The following is a 20,568-nucleotide window of genomic DNA, read 5'->3' as shown; positions in this document are numbered from 1 at the left end:
TCCACTAAAAGTTCAAGAAATTTCAAGGCAGAAAGAAAATCAAGAGAATGATTAAAACATTTTTAGGGGTTTTTTGTGTATGGTTAGTAGCATAGAATTTTTCTCTGACAATAATTCAGAAATAATAAAATGTGAATACTAAATAGTCTATAATCAATGCACTAACCTTTCATCTTAGTGATGATGGTTAGTGACTCTCAGTTTACACAAGTGCAAATAAAGGCTTAAAACCTGGCACAATTAAGTGGTAGTTACTGTATGCTTATGTTTCTGGTTCCTGTTACTGTACTCCCATGACCACAACAGAACTTAAAATGTATTTAAAGAAATGTGAAAAGTTTACTCCCATGGTTACAAAGACTTGAATTCAATGGCAACTGCAGAAGGCCTTTGGGAAAAGCTCTTAAGAGTTATGAAGTATGGGAACCTCAGGATTCAGTGCCCTGTCGCTGCCTCATCAGTGCTGCTCTAGTTCTGTTTGGTTCCTTGTGAGATGTTGAGTAGCAAGGGAAAAAAATAGTAGCAAGTCTGTTATTTCCACCACTCAAAAACATGCTTTCTGCTGACATAAGTATCAGACAGCTTCTTTGCCCTGATTTCTGCCTCTGCTGCTGCTTTGTTGGTTAATAATTGTAAAATGGTGTGCTGTTTCCATTATGTGATCTGAATCTCTGGAGGGAAAGAAGTTGCCCCTTGCCATATCTGTTTGTTAATGGTGATTATGAGATCGAGCGATGCCAAGTGGTGATGCATCAAAGCCTCTAATTTTGAATCCACAGAAAGCACTAGAAAACCAGATCCCTTTTTCTTGGTGTATTCATTGTTTAGCATGGTATGAATGATGGTTTCCATTGCTACATGGTACCTGAGGAGACAGCTCTAAGTGTTCGCAGGTGTCTTGTCTCACGCTTGGAAAATTCATTTTGAGTTGGAGGCAAGTTCTGAAAGAGCAAGGCAGGAGTACTTGCCTACCTCCTTTTGGCAGTGGAGTTTCTGTTGGATAACTCTTGATATTTCAGCTGCAAAGCAATCTAGAATAAATTGTTGAGCAGTCCTGCGATTTTCCTTTTGAAAGTGTGGACTTAGCAGGGTTAGGTTTATGGTTGGACTTGATGATCTTAAAGGTCTTTTCCAACTTAAATGATTCTATGATTCTATGATTGCTGCCGTGGAGTGTCAGCAGGCATCGTAAGTGCAGTTCCCCCATGTGGAAAAGTAAATGAATGAAGAATTGAGACTGCTCATCCGCCACCCCATATCAATTTCTGGTGTTGTCAAATGTTCAGAACTCTTACAGAGAGGCAGGCATGAATCCCTGACTCCACCAGAAGCGTATGCAACTGATTAGGGGACAGTTTTTTCTGATACCACCCCTCATCTTGGAAAAATAGGCAGGGAGATGTTCTTTCTGGGCACTTTCTGAGCCTAGCTGCTGGTAGCCACCTTGAGGCAAAGCAGGGAAGAGGTAAGTGTAGATGAGAAAGTAGAGATTGTCCTGGGCTCCTCTGCCCTTACCTCCATCCCTGCTGACTCATCTTTTTAAAGCTCCTTAAGCAGTCAAAAGTGCTGAGGAATGCTATGTAATCAAATGTATGATACAACAGACGCAAACAGGCACAAGCCTTTTGCTCCCTGAAGTCATCTGTATGCATGGACATGATTTTTTTGCCTTTTCCTTCCCATTCTTCTGAGAGTTGTGGGGGTTTTTTCCCTCTTGTTCCATCTTAGTTTTAATCCTTCTCATCCTTTAGGTGTGCTCTTTTAATTTCCTCCTTTCCCTCTTTTTGCCCCCTCTCCTTTGAAGGCTTCTTTTTCTTATTGATTAAGTCATTTAACCTTTTTTAGGCCATACCATGCCATTCCATCCCACTTCCTACTTGGTCTTTTATCCTTTTTTCTCTTTTCTAATGGGCTCTTTTCATATCATTCTCTCCTTGTTCAGGCTTCCTACCTCCTCTTCCTCGTTCCCTTTGTTGTTCTCTCCATGGGACAGGTATATCTCATGAAAAGGCGCTTTGTTCAGAATGTATCTGCCTTGGGGCAGCTATTTAATGAAAAAATCAGCTTTCCATCCCATGCTCCTATCCCTCTAAAGCCCTGGGCAATAAATGCCAATTACAGTTTTACATAATTAAAATAGCCATGCCATACTTCTTTTTTAATATTAGTGTCTTCACATTAAAGGAATAAAATGCTATGCAGTGTGTATGTTTTTCAAAACAAATAATACAAATTATCCTTCTAATCCATATTACAGCCCTTACTATCCAGAATTTTCTTTAACCCTTCTTTTCTGCTCTGAGAACATTCCAGCCATCTGTAGAAGGGTCAGCAAAAACACAAACATGAATGCTTGTGAGAACTCTAGTTCCTTTATAATTGGGGATGAAAACTAACATCCTGCCTGCTTCTGATCCCACTTATGCTCTTGCAGCAGGAAAGCTGTTGGAAGGGATGAAAATTGATTAAAAAACCCCAGCAGACTTTTCTCTTGATGGCTGTTGTGGTTATTGGGGGAATTTGCAGTTGCAGCGGGGACAATGGGAGATAAAGATAGAGAAAAGTATCAGTCTCAGGTAGTTGCAACAGTGCAGGATAATCTTAGCCTCTTGGGTGCTGGGCTACTTGTCCTGCCCCAGGGAACTGAGATATTCCTGGATACCGTAATATCCTTGTAAGAGGATTAAAAGCAGAAATGAAGGAGATGTTGGTACCAGTAATGGCGCTAATTTCCAGAAGTGTGACCACTTTTGCTATAGAGAATAGCTGATTTCAGACTTCTCAGTGAGATACTCCCACTTAACCTGAAAATGCCACAGTCTTTAATGTGTAAGTTTGATATCAAGTGGCTCTTTACACTCACTGTGAGAAAGTTAACATCTGGATTTGTGCTTTTCCCCAACCATCTTCTCTTTTATTTCCACTTTATACAGTTTTGTATTCCTGCTCATAAGGCACAGTATTGTGCAAACAGCTAGATTTTAAGAAGCTGAAGCTAATGATTGGTATAGAAATTAATATGCTTTAGAAATAAGGATCTTACTTTTTTCCACCCAGAATTTTGCTCATGTTATTAGACGATATTTTAAAAGTCAGATTTTTAACAGGGAAAAGTCAAGTTTGGAATTGCAGATTTCTCTGAAGAGATTAATGATGTAAAGGAATTACTGAAAGCAGTGTTAGGAACTGTGGTGTCTGTAGTGTTTCATGCTCAGGTAGTCCCATTAGAGAAAGTATTTTTGTTCAAGAGGTGACAGGCAGTCAGCAAGTAGGACTTCAACAGCATCATTGTATGTAAAAGACTGCTTTTTGCAGAAGTGGAAGGATCATAATATTAGAGTGGCATCAGGATATGATTGCAGTGGCGGTGACAAGTTTATGCCTAGATGTGAGATGAATGATTAATTGATGGAAATGGATAAAACGAGTTTAGATGTGCTGGGAAAAACAATCAGCATTTTATCTAGTGCATGGAAGCTTTTACAAAAAAATACCACGTGTAGATGCACACCACTGCCTTGGTGACTCCCACATTGCATGCAAGTGAGATCACACCTGAGAGGCCTTCTGGACTGGAGGAGCTATGTATCTCCTCAGAGAAAGCTCAGTAATTTTGCCCAGCATCTAATTCAATAGTTCTGCTCCCAGCACTCTAACTAGTCATCCAGCAGCCTCTGAGTGGTCCTGACGTGCCTTCCCATCTGCTCTGAGGTACACAGTGCCCTCAGCCACACACCCTCCCAGCACTAGTATGGTAGCCCTGCAAAGCAGCCCTCTGGTTGTGCTGGTGGTTTCCAAAGGGCTTGAGTGGTCAGAGGGAATTAGCTGGCATCATAACTTGGAGCAGATGAATGTCTGTGGCATAGATAACCGATTCCGGGATCTCTTCCAATGCTCTAGTAGCGTGGTTGGGACCAGTCTACTCTAAAGGAAAGAAAATATGGGCAGTATAGTTCTGAGGCACCCTGGAACGTGGTCAGAAAAAAACCACAATTGCTGTTTGAAGCAAATTGCAAAAACAGGATAGCTGCTGCTTTTATGTCCTAGGGCAGAAGTTTCTCTTGGGTGCCTTTGTCCTTCCCTTGTCAGTCTTTTTTCTACCTTTTTTTTTTTTTTTAAAAATCCTTCACCATTGTTTCTTCAGTGTTTTTTAATTCTCTTGTATGCTACTAGAAACATCTTTGACATGTCTGAGTGGTTGTCTCTACACATTTGCCATTGTGCTTTGTTTTTTCCTTTCCCAGATGTTTGCATTTTTAAGGGATTTCATTGCCTAGAGGCTATTATTTCTAAAAAAAAAAAAAAAGAGGAGGAGGGGAATATTTAAGTTGCTTTTCTTAAAGCACAAGGAAAATAACTTCCAACTTTTTTAATCCCCTACCATATTTTAGAAACTCATGAGAATATTGCTTGTGATTATATTATCAGTTTATCAGTCTAGGAATTTCTCAATTGTATGTCTCAAGCATATGTTCAGTATATCATTATTACATGTATGGTCCAATAAGTTATTGTTTAACATAACAAAGTGAATTACCTGGGTTAAGATTTACAATCAATCACATAAAGAAATGAAAAAAAAGGAAAAAAAACAGAGTGGCTTTCACATTTAGTATTATAATCCTTCAAATCTGTATATCCCTTTAATTTTTTTAATTACAGATATTTTCTTTTGTTGTTTTCTTAGTATGTAGAAAGGAAACACATTGACTCTATAGAAGAACTACCTTGTAATAGAAATACCTTACAAGGAAGTAATTTCCATTCATTAATACAACGCTCTGAACTGATTAATGAGACCAATACAATTTTATGTTTCAGAAGTAATAGCTTGAATTATTTTTTTTCCAAATTGTTCATATTTTATTGGCTGTTTATTTTCTATTACATTACTTTTCAGATTTATGGAAAGTACTTGCAATTATCATATCCTTCATTTGATGCAATGAATATATTTTACTGGACAGCTTTATGCATTCAGTGTTACATTTTTGTTTTGCAGCTGAAGTCAAATTCCCTAATTATGCTTATCCACATAGTTGGTTATTGAAGTTTTGGTTTTTTTCTTAGTGTTTTGAGGTCTTTTTCCAAGCTGCTGTGATTTTTGCATTTACGTGTTAGGCATGTGCAATGCAGGACTAAGTTTATGATTTTACAAGTTACAAGTCTGAAACAAGCTCTCATTAGCTACTCTTGTATTTCTGAAGACTGCAACTTATTGTTGCACCTTATATTTGCAATTGAATTTTAAATAATAACTTCTAGGTCAATACCCAGTATTTGTTAATACAGAAGCAAAATGTTTGTAGAAACTTTTCCAAACTGTTTATTGACATTTCCATAGTACCTCTGTCCTGCTAAGAGAAAGAACAAGAAAAGAACACTTTTCTGCCTGGGGCTTTTGTGCTTACATGCCATGGAGATAGGAACTGTATACAAATTTAAGTTTGTCATTTGTAGCCAGCACTTTGGGTTTTGTCTGAACCCAGTGATTTTAAAACATCATTGCAGGAGTCATTTTCCTCTTGCAAGTAATAAACATGCCACATCCTTAAAAGACAAAGTGTGAGACATAGCTGTAATTGCTCAGTTTTGGTGGCAAGAATAAGTGGTTTGAAGAAAGCTTGGCACCCTTATCCCTAGGGAGATGTAAATTATCGCAGGCAACACCACATACAGTAACTTCTCACTTGAGTTCTAGTAAACAGCAAGGACATGTCACAATAGATATTAATAAAGTAATATTAAAATGTACTGCTTCTGACACATATTTTTATTAACAGTAATTTTGTATGAATATACACAAATACCTAGAGTATAGTGCAAAGCGTTCATATTCCAAAAGCAGTAACAGTGCTGCAAATATGAAAGACAACATGAATTATTCTTCTATTTTGTAAGAGTAGATGGCTTTCGTAGAGCTGCATGCTCCTCAGTGTGTTCCTATGTAAGGGCAAAAGAAATCATGGGTCGAGAGGGACCTTCTTACTGTCATAGCAGTGAGACAACCTAGTAGCTTTCTTGAATATTCTTTCTTGAGGATTGCTTTTCAAGTAAGTTTTTATTTGCTTGGTAACGATTTTTGTGTGCACGTGTTTCCGTGTCCCCACCAAAAAAGGTAAGTAAATACCGTAGAAGAATGGTGGATGTGGTTAGTCTCAGTCCTCAATGAAATAGCCATAAGCAACTAATTGATAGACGCTGAGGGTACTTTCTGTAAGTGGCGACAAACCCATCGGTATAGAAACTAGTCTGCCATTCCCTCTTGTTCTGTGTGCACAAATCAAAAGAAGACTCAAAATGCATCTCTCTGTCTAGTGAAAGTTTTTTCTGATCTAGAAGAGACACACACCAACTGGGATTGTCTTTTGTGGTATGTGTACCAGTAACCAGAATTCCTCTGGTTTTATCAGGAAGAGGAAACTATTAAAAAGCTTATTGAGACTACTGGTATTAACAAAAGCCCCGGCCATTAAACACCTGAGCGCTAACTCTAGGGGGAGTAAATCTAGCATCTTTGCCTAAGTTCAGCAAAGATCTGTATCATGTACAAATGCAACTTGGAATATCTGGAGAGTTTATCATGTGCGGGGGGGTTCACACATCCCGTTGTACACAAACCTGATGAGTTGACCAGCTGGGACTATGAAAAATGACACGAGATTAGTTGTACATGTAACTGTTACAGAAAACCACACTGGCATGAATAGCAGCACATCAGTCATCAGATTTCTTTCTCGGGATTTGCTGGAGAAGAGCTGCCATCATCTCTCACTTCAGTGTATGAGTCACTTATTTTGATGGACTGAGCAAACGAGTTTCATCTATAGTCTCCTAGTATGAGGAATATTCAGCAGTGCCCCCACGGCCTACATTTGGGTGACGATTGAATATAAACAGTCGTAAAGCAGGAATCATGTCTCTAGCAGATGTGATGTTTTTCTGCAGCTTCATGTTTTGGAGACATGATAAGCAATAATCAACTGGCATTTACTTAAAGAAGCTACAAGGGTCCTACTGGAAAGAAACAATGAAAAAGATTTATGTCAGGTCTCTGAGCTTGAATGAAGCATGGGGCACAGCAGGTCTCTTCCTGTTATATATGTTCCTTCCAGTTTCACTGATCCGACTGATTATCGTGAGAGCTAGTCAAAACCAGAACATGTTCATCCATGTAGTTGTCTGTTGGCCAAGGGTAGACTTCTTGCATGCCAGCAACCACAGCCAGCTGTATTCCACAACAATTACATCCATTGTCTTTCATGGGGTGAGGGCTTAAGTTTCTTCTTGTGTCTAGACTTGCAGCATATTGAGGTCTGGCTGGTAGTTGCTTAGGTATTTTGAAGAGGAATTATTCCTTGTTTTTTCAAGAAGTCCTGTTACGTTGGAAAAGGTTCTAAATATAAATTGCTGAATGTGAAAATTCATCAGATTTTACAATTGTCTCTAAAGAAGAGCGTATAATACACGTAACATGCCATGAAGAAGTCCATACTTAGCAAAATTCATTACAAGGTCTTCACCGAAACTTTACTGAGTTCTATAAAATATTTTGGGATCTAGCCTTCAAGATTGTGCTGTTATGGAAGAATACTTAATGCAAGCATGTTATTTTGCACCTGTTGCAGCAAACTCTAAAATAGCTCTTAGCCTCTGTTAAGTATCTCATTGGTATTTAGAAATTTGAAAAGTCTTTTTGAGGCTGTCTACAAAGTCAGGTTTTTACTTTTAAAGGTTCTAAAAAATTAAAAGAGCAATTTGATTCAATGATTATTATGAAACGGAAACAACTAAAAGAGGAAAACTTGGAACCAAAATGTACCTATTTAAAAATAAATATTCACACATCCAGAGCTTTACATTGTTTTTATTGCCAGTTTAGGCTACACAATTAATCAGTGCTTCTGTTATCTCAATAATCTGTCTGCTTGCTGTTGTAAATAACTTACACTTGCTAGTGGAGTTGCTGACAGCTATTTAGACTTTCAGCTTTCAGAAATGCTGCTAATTGACCATGTTTGCAGCTTCTGAGGTAATTTTTGCATCTGATGTACCTCAAAGTCTTCACTGTTTCTTTGTATTTATTTTCTTTAGATGTGTATTTCCAAAGTGTGAATCTCTCTAATAGATTTAATTCATCTGAGACTATAAAGCAACCCAGTAGCTTTTGCTGAAAATGTTACCTTGTTTGTGACGTTGGTTTATCTTTGTGGAGACAGAACGTTCTCCTGTAACGCTGCATGTAGCCTGTGAAGCCTTGCACCTTGGGGAAGGATGTGCACCTGAAATTTTCACGCTTACACCTGTGTGGAACTAGGGAAATTGGGCTGCAGTGAGTTCTGCAGGGAGCGGGTGGAATGAGTTGCATGCACTTGCCCACCCACAGGCTCTCTCTGTGGAAAAGTGATGGATACTTGACCCATGTCAGAAAAAATCTGATGTTCTGAATATCCCCTCCTATTCCCCACTTGGGCAGCGGTGTGGAGTCACCCCTCAGCAGAACACAAAGTGTACCCTTCCTCCTGCTCTCCGCAAACATGTTGGACTGTGTGCTCTTCATCGTAAATTCAGTCTGAGGGCAGAGGACCTTTACTCACCTCTGCCATATCTGTTCAAGTTTAACCTGTAGAACATCTTTCATTTCAAGAGCAACGAAGAGCTGTTGGGCACGTAATTGATTCCTGCAGCCCCCTGCTCCTTGGCAGGTATCGTTAAGCAGCTTTGGCAGCGAGACCACTGGATGCACAAAGGTTCTCGCTTGCTTGTGATCACGCCGTAAGCCACTGGCTGTGCCGAGAATAAAAAAAGTGATTTCCTGACTTATTCTGCTACAGTCTTGTCACAAGACAATCCTCCCTCCTGAAATGTTTGGGTTTAGCCCCCAGTAGTAGTTATAAAAGCATGTTAAGTATCAGACTTCTCAGCCTGAGACCATCTGTTTCCCTTGCAGTCACGTACCACCCACACACACGGGTTGCTTGTCACCAACATTGGGGTTACAGCAGAAGACAAAAAGAAAGGCATTTTTCCATATGATAGTTTAACCAGAACGTGGACCAGGGAAATGTGTTCAGGTGGAGGGGGCAAGATTATGCTAGAAATAGAGAGGTGTTTCCCTGCGAGTAGAAGGCAGCAGGCTTCCAGGGACTCCAGTGATTCAGATCTCCTTTGTCTGTATGTCTGTGTAAGATCTTGTCCCCCTTGACTGTGGCATAGCTTGCTTTGTAAATCAGCAGTGTTATGTGGTGAGCTGTTTTTGTAAGTGCTGTCCCAGCTTCGCAAGAAACACTTTTGCCAGATTTGTTACTGGTGAAATGATAGCTGTTAGGTATAAAGGGAGTTTACACACTTTCTGCACATTAAATGATTTGAAACTCAAATTCTGTTTGTGTAGAAATTAGATTAGAATTATGAGGTTCCAGATCAATCTTTGTTTAAGAACACAATAATACGCAGAATTTGTAATTCTGCCAGGAAGACATAGAATTGTAATGAATCATTTTATGTAGCTTTTGCTTACCCCAGAAGAAGCAGCAATGTCTCTTTTGCTGCTGCAGTTGCCTGGAAGGCAGGAGCATCGTGGAATTCAGCTTGCATTTGCTAACAGTATATGGGAGATTTCATCACTTTTCACTGCATAGAGGTGGTGATTTACTTTGTGCTTATTTATGTATTTCTGCCATTGTTTCAAAAACATACATTTTAGCTCTGCTGGTTTTGGGTCTTTATGTGTATACTAGCTAGTTGGCTACTTAAATCAAAGGGTGTAGTTGTGAGCTGTGATTTCTCTACCTTTTATCTGTTCTGTCAGTGTCTGTCTTAGAACTACAGCAGTGTTATTAAAAGGAAGAGCTTACTATGACATGAATCAGCCATGTCTTTTTAAGGAGCTTGGTTCAGGCAAGAAGCTGTAAAGTTTAGCTAGAAACTGATGTGAAAGATCACCTGCTGGAAACAGCTTTGGAGCAGCAACACAACCAGGACATAATGAAAATATGTACAGAAAAAGGCAAAGCCTGCAGTCATTTATGAAAATATATATGGAATTTAAATTTAAGACAGACTGATTTTCACAATTTGCTGTGGTTTATATATTTTAAAAAAATATTTCTGGAATTTTCCCCCTAACTTTTTGTTTATTATTGGACATAATTGTTCAGTATAATTAATTATAGTACAGTCTGTTTAAACTGCTCAGCATACTGCTGTCCTTCACAGCATTTGCAGAATAAATAGTGAACACATACAAATGTCCAATTAAATCACTCTCTGTGTCTGCTGATACCTCTGAAATTATCATAGATTTACTTCAAACGCTGTGCTAGATATGGGAGAGTTTTGTTGATAAATTACATGAACTGAGACAGTCGGACTGAAAGGTAGTTTTTGTTTCAACTCTTAGCAATTCGAAGTTCATGTTTGATTTGAGGGTTAATGACTCTATCTTCCTTCTGAAAAGGGAAGCAGCTTTACTGGAAACCCAGAACATCTTTTAAGAAATCTTTTGCAATGGATTTGTTCTTTTGATTGATATCTAACTAGGCTTGATTGTCATTAGAATAGAATAGTATCTTACTGAAATCAAGAGGTGGTTGTTGGGTTTTTTTTTAACCCTAAGGAGGAAGAGCAAAATTCTAATTCACATGTAAGCCTAAAAAGCTTATTTAAAGTCATTAGAGAACAATAGTTCCTCAGTTTGCTCTTGTGGAGGCCTCCCCCTCTTACGCATTTCTCTTCCCTGACACAGTTAGGAGAAAAAAGTATTTAAAAGCTATTTTGGAAGCTTGGTTCCCTATTCTTTTCCTGTCTTTCAGGATCTGCATATTTCTTATACTTGATAACAGCTAGATCAATTAATTCATTTGGAGACAAAAATTTATCTGGTGACCTACTGCTTTATTTCTCTCTTGCTCTAAGGCCCAAGCTGCAGTCTATAAGAATTTTTACCTTTAGCTCTAGAGGCCAGGATTAAACTCCTTTTGTAAAAATCAAGGCTGTAGAGTAAGCATCTTCCTTCTGTGTTTTCCATAAAAGTTTGGTTATTATGATTTTCTAATAAAATTATATATGCTTTCTCATTTTTCTTAGAATTTTTCTTTTAGCTGTTCACTTTTGTGTCTCCTCTGTGTATTATTCATTCAACCTCTTTTCTGTGCAATTCTACCATTTTTTCCCCAATGGTTTTCTTTTCATCTCACTGCACCTGTTCCTTTTTCATTTCCTCCAAAGCAAAACGTGAATCCCTCTTATCTGAGTTCTTTCAAAGCTGATGAAACAAACTCACCTGTTTGTGCTTAGAAGTTTTATATTGTGTTTTTGCCATTCCTAGCTTATCTTTCACAGAGTTTATTAGTGTGGCCTTGTGTTCCCAGACAAGGCTGAACATGCAGAAATTGGTCAAGAATTTCTTCACTTATAATGAACTAATTTGGGGATCTTTAAAACTGCTTTTGGATTTGTAAATTTACAAAATGTTCAAGAGGTGCCATTAACCTTAACAAGTCCATGACAAAAATTCAGTTGACTTAATTAGTAAAGAATTTTCCCCCAGGCTCTTGGAATTGAGAAAATCTGGTGGTTTGCTCCTTCTTCCTGAATGTCAGCCATATGTCAGTAAAAGTCAGGTTTAGTAAGTAGTAAAAGAGCCTTTAGATCCCATTTTATATATTGGGAAGAAAGGCAGTTTTTTGCAGCACTGGTTGTGTCAGCTGTAAGCATTACATAATCATGACTTGTGAGTGTATTTTTTCAGGTTAAAGGTTTTGAAAGTTTGGGGGTTTTTAACCTGTACAGTAGTAACTGTGCTTCTGAAGTAAATAGCTTTGGCAAATTGTTTTTCTTGGTAGTGTTAAGAAATAAAATCGGAAGACAAAGAAAAACATACAGTCGTAGGTCACTTTGGATTAATGATTTTGGATAGGAACCAAAATTATCTAACACTTGAAAATGCTAGGAAATCTATCAAGAAGTCGTACATCAAACTTCGCAATCCATACTACACTCCAGTTAAACATGTGGTATGAAATGAGTATATATATTAACACACTGTCATTTTGCCTGAATCAGGATTATAGAACTTAGCTTACAGCTGAAGCATGGTACTTCTTTTTCGTAACATTTATTTATAAATCACAATTTTTACAGTCAAAATTAGGTGGCTATCTGCATTTGGTATAAACATAAAGTGCTGGATGAGCAAAGCAGGAAATGGGATACTCCACGTCATTTTAACTGTGTCTTACAGGCAGGTTTTGGCTATGTACTCAAAGATTTTTCAAATCAATTCCAGTCCCCTGTCAGCATTTTGGAAAGCTGAATTTTTCCTCCCCCTACAAAGTCCTTCAGCTGGACTTCTCCATTTTTGTTTCATGTTTTGTTTTCTTTCAATGAAAACCTGAATTCTCTGGTTAAAAAGCTAGCCTTCAATTTGTGAACTCAAAACGTATTTCTCCACTGATGTCCATGAGTTATCAGCAAAGAAGATTATCTGAAGCTAGCAATAATTGCATAACTTTATCACTTCTGACTCTAAACAAGGAAGAAGGGTGATCTGATTTATGAAGATGCAGAAAAGTCTACTTAGAACAGAAACAAGTGTGACTTTAAGTGAAGCCTATGGGCTTGGTGATTCCCAGGCCCAGGGAGTATTGCTCTGGGAAACTGCTAACCCCTGGGGAGAAAAACCTGAGCCCACAGTCCTGCAAAACATCTGAATCCCACTGCAGGGAAGGCACCACGAAAGGTTGCATTATTATATTTTGAATCTCTGCATAATGTAAGCTGAATGTCATTTTTGTGTCTCAAGTGAGCAAGCTTTTGTCATTTCTCACTGTGTGATAGCATCTTTTCCCAGTTTGATCTCCAGGTAAATTGTTGGAAGTAAGTCAATGACATTTTACCATTGGAGGGTTTTGTTTGGTTTCACAGACCTCAGGTCCTAAAAAGAGAATAGACATAATGTCTGTTAGAATCCCTGCTAACTACCGTGTGGATTAGCCTGGGGTGGAAGGAGATGGTGTTTGCGTAATATGACAGCAGGATTGTAAGTACACTGTTGCTTCTAGTTCATTCTGCGTGCATAGTTGCCATCATGCGTTTTATGTTACCTTTTTTATTTCTTTTTCTTGTAAAGCAAGATCATAAGTATGTTACCCCAGCAGGTTAAATTTCAATTTACTTTAGCAGTGTACTTTCTTTTTTCATCTTTCTTTTTAAATCCCTCGAGGGATAAAGAGGCTGCTATTAGGAAGGTTGTTTGCTGAACTCGTTCCACTATAGGTTTTTTCACTGAAGCTGAAATATTTATCTCTGTTTCAGCTTTCATAAGGTGATTAAGCCCTCCTCAACTCAGTCAAAAACCTGCAAAGTTTCAGTTTACTTTGTTACTTAAAATGTCTGCCTTGTGGATGACAGCATCATCATTGGTTTTCCTTGATCCAGGTGAATTTGTTCTCCCAACCTGACCTCTTTCACCCCATATGCTTTTGTACCTATCTGCCATTAGCCGGTCTCTTATATGGTACCATGGACAAGAAGGCATGTATCATTATATGGTATTTAAATTAAACAGATTTTGCCTGCTGTAATATTGACTGCATGTTACGTATATATTGAAGGGGTTAATGGAGCGGTTGCAGGCTGGAGGTGGATATGTTGCAATGCTTTGAGAATCGATTCCAGCTAATGGAGAAAATGTTTTAAAAGCAAGTTGGTTCAGTTCCTACAGTGAACAACAGAGAGTGGAAACAACATTTAATAAACCTTTCAGAAGTAAATCTTCCGATTTTTCCTTTCACCACCATCTGTGGAAGAACCGCCCGCATTCTTCTCAATGGGCAGTATTTCCTCCCGCAGTGTATTTGCCTTACTCTGTTAGGTATCAAGAGAAAGCTCTTTATGTCTTTGGGCAAAAAAATATTTAAAATATATGTTCTGTTCATGTGTCCTCTAAGACTTAAGTTTTATTGACATTGCATGTCTTTGTTTCAACAGCAGGTTGACCAAAAATAACCAACCCTAAGATTCCTTCTCAACTGCCCCTAACTATCTGGTTTCCAGTAAATTGAAGAAGTTTTAACTATATGCATCTTGTTTTACAAAGATGGATGCTGCAAATGAAAATGTCTGTTGTACTTGGATTACGGGGGAATGTTGCATCTTCTGATTTATCTGTGCATCACCTCCATTTTAAAAATTAAGGCACTTGCAAGATTTGGCAAACATAGCCTGTTACTTGTGAAACTAATACATTATTACATTTGTTGTTGTTGTTTGGGGTTTTTTACTATATAGTTCTCATGCAGACTTGAGGGGCTTACAGTAATATTTTTGCATTGCTAATTAAGATGTTTATATACAGATTTAAATTAAGGAAGAGTTTTTGTTCTATTGATAAACCTCACTGAAAAATCCAAGTTTTATTTTGCATTTGAGAATTGGCATGATTTTGAATGCAGGGCATATTTGTTGTGAACCATGAACAGTCCTTATGAAACCTGAAGAAGATTTGTGAAAACAGCCTGTGATAAAAATCACACATGCTTCATAAAACACTACTTGATAGATATCACTTGCACCATTAAGAACTGAACGACAAAGGATGTAATTTCAGTTCTGGCATGCAATATTAATCGAAAGCCTTTAAAGCATCTTGCTGATGGGAACTACGACAACATGACATTGAAGAATTGTGAACTAGAGACATCTATCTTAATCAGATTTTCAAAGTAAATGCCATAAAATAGGAAGTTATTTTATCTATCTTCGCAGGGTCACATATCATATAGGGTATGGAGCTTTTTAGCTTGTTTATTCCAAAAACACCAGGGACAAAAAATTCTGCCTTTCAAGTAAGTTTAAAGTTCAGTTCATATACTTTACAAAGTTATTGTGAAAAGATTGTTAGTAACTGTTGGTTTCTGTTTGCTGCAGTAAGATTTCTAAAACATTATGGAGAACTGAGAGCTGAGCATGCTCAGATACTATCAGTATGAAGTTGTTGAGGGGAAATACTTTGCTAAATGGATGTGAAATGGAAAGACAAAGTTAAAGGTGTACCTTTAACCTGCAGTAACAGTCTTGTAGATAGCACATGCGGAAGACACAACTGGATGGCATTGGAAAAAATATTTTTTCTTCGGTTCCTAAAGATTGCATTTTTTGTGCATGACTTCTTTCTTTGTCTTCCAGCATATATTTTACTGCTAAAGAACAGCTTCCTTATGTTTAGGGTATAGGAAATTATCAACATGTACTTTATGGTTTAAAATATCAGTGTTACGTGTTAGAGACTATCCTACTGCCCTCCAGGAAGCTCCAGCTACTTCTCTCCCCTTGTCACCTTGTAGATCTTAGAAAGACATTTACCACGTATGCACCGTGAGACCATTTCGAGTTTCTCCACAGTCAAATAAGTCTTTCTTCCCTTACACAGCAGAAGTCTTTATTTCTCTTTAAAAAGTAAAATAATGTTGCGATTAAAGAAAAATGTGTAATGTGAATAACAAAATTCAGGTTTTCTTTATAATTTCTTCCAAATTTAGGATGCATAAGCAAGGCAACGCAATCTTTGAAAGCATATCCTTCCATTAAATTCGTTGATAGTTTCTCACTCCTGGGTAGTTTGTTAGGTTGTCAGACCCTACAGGTAGTGTACTGATGGGGAAACAAACATTGGCCCACTTTGATCAAGCTACTTGTATGACTTTTTCCCATTTTATATTATAATAGCATGCACACACAAGATGCATATCTTGATCAAAGTGTCCTTGTCACTTCTCCGCATTCTTGTTACCACGTAGCTAGCTGAGAAGCACACAGTGCTTCAACAGAAAGTCAGCAGCAGCAGCGGCTGTGGGTTAATTCTGTTTCCATCTGTATGTCCGTTAATGGTGAAGTAAGCAAAAAAGGATACTGCAGGCTGACTACAAATCAGAGTGAAAGGGCTCTCCTGTGGTGGTAGGCACTGTGTCACCTCATTCCATGGGTTGAGTGTGTGGTTTGGATCCTTAAAGCAGTTGGCAGGACAGCGCCAATTTGGACATGGATAAGATTAAACAAATACTTGGGATTACCTACAAAGTGAGCAGATACAGCAAATTATCTTGGATTGCCACTACGGCTTGTAATAAATGATCAGAAAGGAAACTTAGAGTCTTGCACACCTTGGCAGAACCACTGAAGCAGTGGTTCTGTAATTAGGCAGACAGATCCGCCAAATTACAAATGAACGCTTAAATACACAATTTTTCTCTAAAACCATAACCTTCTTTTTGTTTTCATTAATTAAATACAGCTTCTTACGAAAGGTGCTCCCAGACCAGAGACTGGGGGAATGAATGGTTTTAGTTGCCTGCGGAATCACTGAAGCCCTGGCCATGGTGGTGCAGGTAGCCTGTCTTACCCCTCTGTAAGCAGAGACTTATAAAAAAGAGATCTTTTGGGAGCTCTAGGAATAATTAAATCATAATAGCCACTCTTTTCAATCTGCAGGGGTTTCCAAAGTAAATCCCATTTCTGCTTACAGTATTCTTGGACATATGTGCATGTGTCAATTAGGTAAAATTTCAAGTCCATCAGTGTTTTATTGAGGAAATCAAACCAGTTCTTATGGAAATTACTTTTGACTGCTAGCAATCAGGGGCTAGCAGACCAGAGACCAGTGACCTGGAAATGAAAGGTTATCTTTTTTGTTACCAGTTTTCTAAAACATTCAGTCTACTCCATCTGCTTACTTCTGGTATATATTGTGGATATTTGCTTTACCACGCAGAGACTCCTCTAAAGAGAGAGGAAAAAATGAGCAAACTGACTAGAAAGAGTTAAGACGCTCTCAGACATAGGTATTGAATTACGTTATGTTCACATTTGAAATGTTTATAGCAGAATGGAAGTCTTCGCTTTTGTGTTTGTCATGGAAACTCAACGTTAACGTTAATTATACACTATTAAAAAGCCTAATCCTTATCAAATGGAAATCACCTCTTTTTCCTAGATGAGTAGCTCGCTGACAGGTCTCAGTGATCTGTCTGTTACAGAAAGGCTATCACACAAAATGTGCAACAAGTTGCTTTTTTTCATGGATACTTGGTCTGGTTTTCTCCTTCTGAATTAACCCCTTTGCCCCAAATGGCAGTAGTTATCGTAAATGTCTCTTTCCTTACTTTTTAACTTTCACGTATGCGTTTTTCTGTGTTCTTTCATATGCTGTTCAAATTCTGTAACAATTAAATGATAAAATTAATTAAATGTAAATTACTTTTTGAAAAAGAACAGAGAAAAAGGTTTTGTGAAAGGCTACAGAGTGCATATAATTTACCTCTACAATTGAAAAGGCTGCTTTGCTTCACTCTGGTTCCCTAGGGTAAATAACAATTTAAATATGTTTTGAAAAATTCATAGAACTGTAGTAAAACAACTTTCTACCCGATTTCCTGTGACTTTTCCGAGTTCTGTACATATGTTCGCATGCATAATTATCTGATGGTGACTTATGCAGCAAATGGCTCAAAAATGCGGGCCTTTTTTTGTTGCACCTGAACAACTTGAATGCACAGGCTGGTTGCTGTGCCAATTCGCATTTGCTTCTTGCTGCAGAAATCTTCTCTTTAAGATGAATAGGATTGCTCTACAGTCATTAAGGTCTAGACCGAACAAGAAAGTTTTAATTAAAACTTACCATTTTTAGACATAAGCCCACCTATACCCATACCTGCTTATTTTTAGTGTAAACCAGACTTCTCATTTAAATTAAATCAATTAGGATAGCATTTAAAATCCAATTTAAAGCAAAGCAACTGTAGCTTTCTGCAATAGCTTTAAAGTATTTCAACACAATTGCACTTTATCAGATTTGAATGCTCTGTCGTCTTCCTGATAGTCTGTAAGAAGGAAATTTCTAATAAGTGGTTTGTTGTGAGGGCCCTGGCCAAATCGTAGGGCAGCTAGTCTTTTCATTAACCAAGGGAAGAACTGTTTCCCTCTAGGATTCCCGTTTTCCAACAAGCTGATTGATAGAGAGGAAGGAGGACTTACAGGGTCTCGATACTGGCCATTGTGGCACATGAAGGAGTATTTTCACCAGGAGTAGTCTCCAGTGTTGCAGAGCTCATGAAGTACGTATCTGTGTCATGGAGCTTCCACTGTCTTTATCAATTCCTTAATTATGAAAAGCAAAAAACCAGTGTTTTTCTGGCTGTGATGCTGATTTCTCAGGAGACTGGTGTGAGTCACTTAACATATACGCCTCAGGTTCCCTGCATGTGCAATGAGAATATTTTCATAGTGTCACAGGGATATCGAGAGGCTTAGTTACTATGTAAGACTGATAGCTTTGTGTGAAAGTCACAGTAATACTGAAAGCTGTTCTTTAGCTATTAACTCCTTAAAAGAGGCGTTAAAAAAGGGAATCTGGCTCTAGCTTAAGAACAGCATTCAAAACATGACTGTTGTGATGATTTTATCTTCCTCACCAATCAGTGGTGCAAGATTGAAGCTTCTGTTAGAAATTGCGTGGCAATCAGAACTGTGGATTCAGGAAATCTGGCAGGTTGAAGAAAAGATCGAAAGAGCAGTCCTCAGTGATCTCTGATTCAGAATGACAATATAAGACTGAGGAAATTTAGAGGAACATAGATTTTAGCTCCATTGATTTATGGAAAATCTAATCTTGTTAGGCTCAATTCTACTTGTAGCTCTTGCACAATAGGAAGAGGAATAAATCATTCCAGATTTTTCAGACGTTTCTGATTCTGTGGAGGCTGTAGATTCCCTGCGAATTGAAGTCACCCTTGGACACTATAAACTATCACCTGGCAGCATCCTATGGAGCAAGACAGTGGGCTCTGAGGACCTGTGATCTTTGTGAAGTTGCACTTGCTTCTAGCCTGCACCTTATGGTTACAAGTTCATCCCACAACTCTTAATTTATTTTATATGTTACTCTGTAGTTTTAGTGTCAGTAACGTTTATACATTAGATAGCAGAAGGGGTTTGTAGGTTCATAGTAAATTTTTGGGGGAATAATCTAAATCCCAAACAGTGGCCTGAGTAGCCAGCCTGTGGGCTGAGGAATACAATTTCACTCCTCCAGCATGTTATCGGTGGCCTTGCTATATCTATGCATTTATTTGGGGAGTGCATAAATGTACTTTACAGAGCCTTTACTATCCCTCTTCCTCGCTGGTAGAGTATGTGGGAAGGTCTGACGTCTACCTGAGACAAGCCTGCTGGCCTAGCATAGTCCCCTTACTCACACCCTCCTTTGTGCAAGAGAACAACATTATTTTATTCTCTGCTTTGTCTTCAGCAGAGGATGGTGCAAGATCTTTAGCACTAAAAATGGTAAATCAAAAGAGTGATTTTCAGCTGAGATTTTAAATGAAAAGACAAATTAATGAAGAAGAGGCATGACAGAATAGTGTTTCAGCCAGTAGGAGCTGCAGAGGAAGACGGTGTTGCACTGATTATGGCAACACTCTTCAACAAGGCTAGGCAGGTAGGGGAGTCAAAAAAGGGAATAACAAAGACAAAACTCAGGTCCTTAGGACAGTTTTGATTAAGTAATTTATCTGATTAAAAATAATGAAAATGATTTAATTTCACTTGTAATTTTTTCTGTTGTGTAATTAAACATTTATACATGTATGCACATATGTATACATGGAAATATTTGCACACATGTGCACATATTATTTATATATACACATACACCTATATATTATAAAATATAGGACCACAGTTAATTCTGTGCCAGCCGATAAATAGCTTGTAATCTAAATCAGATAAAATTTTAAGTAGACATGGGAAAAAAGTCCTTGCTAGTGTTAGTCTTTCCTTTAGCTTTTAACTTTCCTTTAGCTATCCTGTTGAAATGTGGCTTGAAGCCCTTGATACGGGTTGTAATCACATGCAGTGACACCCTTTGTGTTGGTGTTGGTAAAGACAAAGCTTATCAGTTGTATCCTTCCTGGAAGGTAATTTTTCATTAATGTATTAGGGATTGGGTGTTGAAAACCTTACTGGCAATGTAAATGCTGTCATTATTTTAATGGCAGAGTCAGCATTGCTGTTATTTGTGACAAAAGTTGTACTGACCACACAAGGTGACTGGAAAGGGGAATGGGGTTCTTGAAAAGGAAATTATTCCAAAGGCTGGATTTTCTGTTTAAGCTTAGCACCTCTATTCCTTAACATTCTCAAATTTTCTTATGTTCACGACATGAGAAATGACTCAATGTTGAGTTATTTTTATAGTAGTCACCTGTAAGTTATTGGAAACATCTGTTTCAACAGAAATACTTCTCCTGTGTTCTCTGTACCGAGGTAGTGTTATTGGGTTTGTAAAAATTTGCCGTTATAACCAGTTCCAAACAGAGAATTGTTTGTGAAGATCAAACAACTAATTTTAAAACTACATGAAAGCATTTACACTGTGAGCAAAGTGCAGGCCCTGTATCTTCTGCTCTGCTTAAGACTTGCATTTATATTATTAAGTATGTTCTACTACATTAGTTCAGGAAATAGATTGCGATTTGAATTACGTATTGTTAAGTGTTACATTTTTAAGTG

General features: G+C 38.0%; 1 protein-coding gene across 6 annotated transcripts in view; it reads left to right on the top strand.

Annotated features, from left to right (window-relative positions):
- The window catches only part of TENM3 (teneurin transmembrane protein 3), a 321,566-nt gene that overhangs the window by 159,616 nt on the left and 141,382 nt on the right, over positions 1-20,568 (top strand). The window lies entirely within an intron of this gene.

This window comes from Gavia stellata, chromosome 5 (assembly GCF_030936135.1).
Source record: "Gavia stellata isolate bGavSte3 chromosome 5, bGavSte3.hap2, whole genome shotgun sequence".
In the NCBI taxonomy this organism is placed as follows: domain Eukaryota; kingdom Metazoa; phylum Chordata; class Aves; order Gaviiformes; family Gaviidae; genus Gavia; species Gavia stellata.
This window is presented reverse-complemented; position numbering and strand designations above follow the sequence as displayed.